Consider the following 6748-nt stretch of genomic DNA (forward strand, 5'->3'; position numbering starts at 1 on the left):
GGGAATTCTATCCAACCCTCAACATCCACCGCTGCTCCATCGAACCTCTCTCTGAACATGGTTCACGAACCCACTTCCTGACCATGTTCAGAGAGAGGGCAAGGCCGTTTAGGGCCAAACGTCTTCAAGCATGCCAAAACAACAACAAGCTAGCCTTAATCAGACTTTTCATCCTTATGGTGCAGTGCCACCCTGTTATGGAAACTTTGACAAGCAGTCTACGGCACCCAAACAAGCGCTAGTTACGATTCCTCCTCCTATGGTTATGCCCATTTTTGTAGCACAAAATCCTCAACCCTCTTCTACTACTCTAAACATTTCAGTCCTCGAGGTGGCAGATCCTCGAGAACCGCTCACCCCTTCACTGGAAACGACTTATGCTACCCCACCCCAAGCAGCGGCGGGGCGCCCATCGACATGGCGGGGAAGCCTAGCATAACGGCTATCCCACACTTGGCTAGGTCCATTCCATTGAGGCTTGATGATCTTTGCATCAATAACCTGACCTTGTGCTACAGACAGCATCAGTCAATACCACCAGGTCAGGAAGAATTTATCATTCGCAGCCACAGTCTCAACCAGTTGGGACTCAGCCTGCTTTGTCGAAGCCATCCTTTTATATCTCCTACAGACCCAACCAGTTGAAGAAAATCTTCCTGCCCAGATCTTTATTATGGAACTTCTGTCCACTTCACAAGTCCATCGGGCTGGCAAAGGCTAGCACAAGCAAGCGTCCCTAATTCCATTCCACCTGAGGGTTTGCAAGCTATGGTGGGAGGTCTATTTTCTCCCCAACCAATTACCTTCACTCAGAATGATTTTGACTTTACATTCGCTATCCCCATACTCGACCCCTGTATATAGAGGCCTTTGTAGACCACTACCAAATCAAGAGGGTCTTGATAGACACTGGTGCAGGATTGAATATTTGCACATTGAGTACAGCTAGGCAGTTGAATTTGGACCCTTCCTGGTTTGCTCCTCACTACAGCTGTTTGTGCATATGACGGGACCACTCGAACCGCGCAAGGTATAGTTCGACTTAATCTCCAAGTGGGACCCCTTGTTCGGTCAACTCTATTCCATGTAGCGGATATACTAAAAACATATAAAATGTTGCTAGCACGACCTTGGATCCACGCCAACTTGGTTGTGGCATCCTCATATCATATCAGTATCAAGTTTCCCATGAACGGATGATGCCCCTACCTTGATAGCGACCCCGTCAACCCAAGCTTCATTCAAGTTCAGTCCCTTCTTCTCGATCCTGTATTGATCCACGACCATCCTTGGTATCCTTTGTGGATATCCCACATGAAATTCGCGATGAGGGTTCCAAACCTCCTCTATCCCACGTTGAGATTTTAGAAAAAGGTGGGCTTGGGCACAAGCTCAACTTCTTCGATTAGGCTACCACCCAGGGCTTGGTTTAGCTGAGGATGGGATTCGCTACCCGATTAGTCTCCCTACGTAGGCACCTTTGGTCTAGGCTTTGACCCAAAAGTCCACTTTGGATTGAGAACGTCCCACTGTGGATTCATAGACTGAACTTGACAGGTTCCACTGCGGAAAGCCCCTCGCTACACAAGTCGCGTCACCGCATTCGTTCAGTCGGGTCGCCAAAGCTGCGGTGATGAAGGCTGATTGTAAATCAGATTGACCGGAACTGGAGTCTCACGAGGGATTGATTTAGCGGTTCCGTGGCTGCATATTCAGTCGAGCACATGTGACTGAGTCGCCCGTACCTGAGCTCGAGAAAGATTCCTTATACTGACCGAGTCTCCTCCGTTTCACGAGCAGTGGAGACAACGTTTCACACGTTGCCTTCACTAACTGAGCTGACAAGTGTATGAATGAAGTCGAAGCAACAAGTGTACTTTGGAACTCTTCTCCACCGCTTCGTAGCCGGAGCAGACACGTGGAGTTCACTGGAAGGGAGAATGGCGGGAATGATTTCTTGCAATGCAACGGAACTCAAAGCCTGTTTCATAGGCTGTACTCGTACTCACCGGCTACACGGAACTCGTCTAACAAGTTCTCGTCAAGTCTACGTGGACTTCCTCGTTAAGTCTGAGTGGTCGAGTGAATTTATGAACGAGCTATAGACAGAACTTGGTGGAGCCTTTGTAACTCGTATCCATAACCGTGAAGTTCAGTCTACGGAACGTAGACTTCATTCACAGCGGAACTTGTCTCGATTCCGCTATTCCCTTTGGTTTTGAGGCGAAACTCACTAAGGGGGGGCCGGGGCGGACTGCAATTCTAGTGAGGTTAGTCCTCTGTTCTGACCCGATTGGAGGCTGGGGAAAGGACACTCTTTCAGAAAACCCCACCTAAAACATATGACGACCCCCCAGTCCACTTCCATTTGTCCTTCTTTCTTGTGGTGGAACCTGGCATTCACCCTCCCAGAAGTGATTATCGCCAAAACAAAAAAAAAAGACATCTCTGATCTACGACCACTTCTGATCTTCAATCAGCCTGATCTACGACCACCCTCTCCCACAAAGGAAGAGTCAAACTATAATAGTCTCCGTCTCATATGGCGGCGGGGGCTGCGTCCCCCTCTCTTTCGTCGGTTAAGTGCTGGATGGGGAATGAATCGGTCGGCTATGTCCCTGGACTTCCCGGCTTCCCTGTCACGTCCGAACGTAATCAGAGAAGACCTACCCAAGCACCACCTTGTGATCATAAAGGTGAATATCCCATACAATCACAGGAAAGAGTACCAGAAAGAACTGAAAAGAAAGAACAAAGGTGAAAAGACAAGCAAAGACAAGCGCAGCAGGGGGTGGGGCGTCCTTCTAAACCGGGGACGCATTAAGCCCAACTAGGCAAACTAGTTTGGGTAGGGCAACTCAAGATCCGGTGAAAGGATTCGAACAGCGCGGTTACTCACCGAAACTGCGAAGGGACGGTGCGTACACAAAATGGCGGCTTACCGCAAGTCCCTACACAAGAGCTTGTTGCCCATAGCAGGGATGGCCGTACTGTACTGGTTGGGCGATGGCACAGTACGCAGGACCCTCGTATGAAACCCCACCGAGCTTCCTTGCACTATGTGGAACGGACTATTATCGGATTGGACACGCCTATAGCTAAAGGAACGTACAGCGAGCCGTAGCGGGAGGGAGGCCAATGTCCCGTCAGATACCACGGCCCACGGGCAAGCCAGCGACCTTCACCTCCCGCAGGTCGTACGGGGCGTTTTGCCGGAGTTCACGGCGGTCTATTCCCTTTCCAGATTGAGTTGATAGGGGCCTTTGGCTAACGTACGTTCAGGGGTCTCTTCTTAAGATCGTAGACCACTAAGATCTGCGATCAGCCCTCTTAAGATCTACGACCAACCTTGATTGCGCAACTAGAGCTACTAGCTAGAGCCAGTAATGAAAGACACGCCCTTATCTTATTGGGCTTGGGCATTAAGGCACCCTAACTACAGAGCTGCACCAACTGATAGAGCTGACAGAGCAGGGTTGGTTTGGCTGAACCAGATGCCCTAACTGAGCTAGCTACCAGAGCGGCTAGAGCTGGGAAGCCCAGGCGAAAGGCAACCACTAAAGCAGCGGAAGGCTGGTATGAATCCGACTTTAGCAAAACGTCTTGTCGGAAAGCAGCTGATCTACGACCAACCTCCCCTTAAACCAATTGCCCCTCGGCGCACCGTTTGCAGCCCAACTCGAGCCTTGAGCCTTAATTGCGATTGCGGCATTCAACCGCATGAAATTGCTCATGAATTTCTTTAGGCAACTGGAGCTACTAGTCTTCGAAAGCCGGCTACAACAACTGCTAAAGCTGCAAGACCACAACTGCCTTGACTTGCCCTAAAGCTGCTAACCCGAGCTGAGCTGCCCTAACAGCTAGAGATGCTAATGCCTACGAGTCCAAAGGCTAGGAAGGCAAGGAAGACAGGATAGATAGGTTTAAGCAACTTAGCAACTAGTCGTCCCTAAACACTAAACCCTGGCAAGACTACCTACTTTTCAGCCGATTCCATGTTGCCGCAGCTTTTGGAGTTAGGTGTTGGCGCTCTAGTTCTTTAAATCCCCTTCCTTCTCCTTCCTGTAGCTGCAAGATGAAAAACAGATATAGCAGCAAAGCAACCAACTTCAAAAGGTGAGTTGAGTGCTCGGTTACTCTTCAATAGGCTTTTTGGCCTACTCTTTAGGCTTTTTCAGCGGAGCATACACGTTGACGCTGACTTTTTTGCTCTTTCTGTCTCGGTTGCTTTTGCGTGTAATGGGAGGAGCCTGGGTCAGTCTTTCTTTCTGCATTTGGAATGGTTGTTAATTACGCCATCTTCGCTACCTGAGTCATATCAAAAATTTAGGTACACTGGGCGAAGTCGACCATACCTTTTTCTTAGGCACTGACTGAATCTTTCCCATATGCACTTTGATTCAAAAAGCGATTGATTTTTTTAGGGTGGTCTACGATCAGGCTGATCTTTGATCAGAAGTGGTCGTAGATCAGCGCCTACTATTTGCTTGCGGCCTTTGCTTCTGTTGTGTCTGATCCGGTGATTAAACCTCCGCCTCCTCATCTGCTATGGTCGGGCCAGTACGATCTGGTGACTCAACCCCCACCGCTATCAAAGAGAGCTTTTTCCTCTGTTTCTTAACGAGCAGTTGATGAGCCGGTCTTCGAACTAGCCTTGGAAATGGACTCGGCATAATCATCAATGGGTCTTTAAAATCCTCGTATATAGACTAGGAGCAAGAGTTCGTAGTTCGTCTTTCGGTACCACTATGAAAAAATGGGCATTATCTTCTATTCTGTATCCTCTGTTTGTTGATGAATCGGTTGATGATTTATCATCCATTTGATGGTCATCTCAGTGATGAAAGACCTGTTGCTCGCTTCGACTTCTGTTACGGAGGAGGATTCCTTATGCCGGGGTTACTTTATGGTGTACCGGTAGCGCTCATCAATGCGGTATAGACCCAACGAAGAGGGCTATTAAGAATGCGGATACGTCTGACCAAAGAAGCTTAGTGAAGCCCTGAAGAGTATAGGACTATGGCTATAGTCGACTAAAAAGTGATTCCAACTGATGATAGAAATAAGTAAATAGCACATTCAGGAGGGTTACGCATCGCCCTTACCTAACTAAAGGGCCCCGGGCAAGCCAAACCAAAAATGAGGGCATCGTCTTTTCACATGAGGTGGATACCCCCATATATACCTTCTTTCGAGCATCTTCCCCTCAAATAGCCAAAGTGGAATGGTAAGATAGGCCAAATTATAAGATGCCTTTGGTAGTAACAATCATCAATACAACATTTAGAGTGATGCCTGCCCGACCTCGCACTCTAAACATTGAACAAACTATTCTACGGCCTCGCCAAATAAGGATTACCTTTCGTCCAGGAGCACAATCACAGGCACCACCCGAAAAGTGAGCTTCAGACGGAAAGCCATAGTCATGGCCTAAAATTGGAATCTCCAAAACAAAAATCGGAGTAGGGACTTGATCTGTTGTAGGCGCTGCTGAAGCCCGAGCTACAGCTGTCATGTCACTAATCTTTCCTCGATTTTCTTGTTCTCTTGCAGATCCTCATAATTAGGCACCGCATATAAGATTAGCCCGTGTCAACCTGAAGGAATAGTCGTCTTGGGCAGTCACTCTTTCGGAAACCATATCTCCTGTTGATACGAGGCAATGAATGAATGTGAATTTGGATTCTATATAAGCTATGCTGCGTATCGCACGCTTGTTATATTAGATATATATAATATTAGATATATATATATTTATAATATATATATATATATAGTACAACACTCACTCTTCTTCCTGAAAGCGTCCGTTCACAGAGGTTGTTGTAGTTTTTGTAGTTGCAATAATTTCTTTTTTTTCATCGAGATTGGGTTGGTGTTTTTCGTATCGAAATTGGATCGCCCTTTCTCGTACTGTATCGTATCATACGATTCTTTCAGACGAATCTATTCATTTTTTCTAGGTGGAAAACCTTAGACTCTGGCTTCTCCGCCTTCCTTTAGTCAGGAATCGAGTCAGGCCGTTCCCAATCCTGTATGTGACCTTCCCCGGAAGTCCCTCCAGCTTGTCTGGTTTACCGGGCTAACTATTCACTGATTCCAGATTTCCCCTGCTGGGCTCGGAAGTCAAAGTCCCCACGCCATTCAACGACACGAGGTAATCCCGGTTCTCCCGATCTGCCTTGTAAGCCCGCTAACTCCTACGCCATTCCCGGTCGCCCGGTATGGGCAGTTTACTTCCTATCTAGTCGCTCTAGTAGCTAGCTATCGTATCCGACGATTCTTTCATATGATTCTATTCATTCATTCTCGGTGGAAAACCCTAGGACCCCGAATCAGACGATTTTGAATATGCCTTTTTCTAGTGAATTCCCCGTGCAAAAGCGTTCTACTCTCCCTTCCTTGGGGTTTGGACCAAGATTATTCCCTCTGGATCGATACGATAGAGACCAGTTCGCGTCAATAAGGCATAAATGGGTCCCCTTTTAGGAGAAGTGATTTGGGGCACCGAATATATGCCTTATTTGTATTATTAGTACAAGACTAGCTCTATGAAATTGGCATAGATCTCGTATCGGTTCATTCAGCGCCATAACAGTTTTCGCATAATGTACCGCTCCCCTTTGACTGAGAGTCGGGCATTCCTTCGAAAATCTCTTAAATAGAGGACAGACACCTCCCCGGTTCTCCCTTTCTGTCTTTCCAGGGTGGGACTAATCGGTATACCTTCCCTGTGCTTCGAGCTGCC

This window comes from Vitis vinifera, mitochondrion, assembly GCF_030704535.1.
Source record: "Vitis vinifera mitochondrion, complete genome".
Classification (NCBI taxonomy): Eukaryota; Viridiplantae; Streptophyta; class Magnoliopsida; order Vitales; family Vitaceae; genus Vitis; species Vitis vinifera.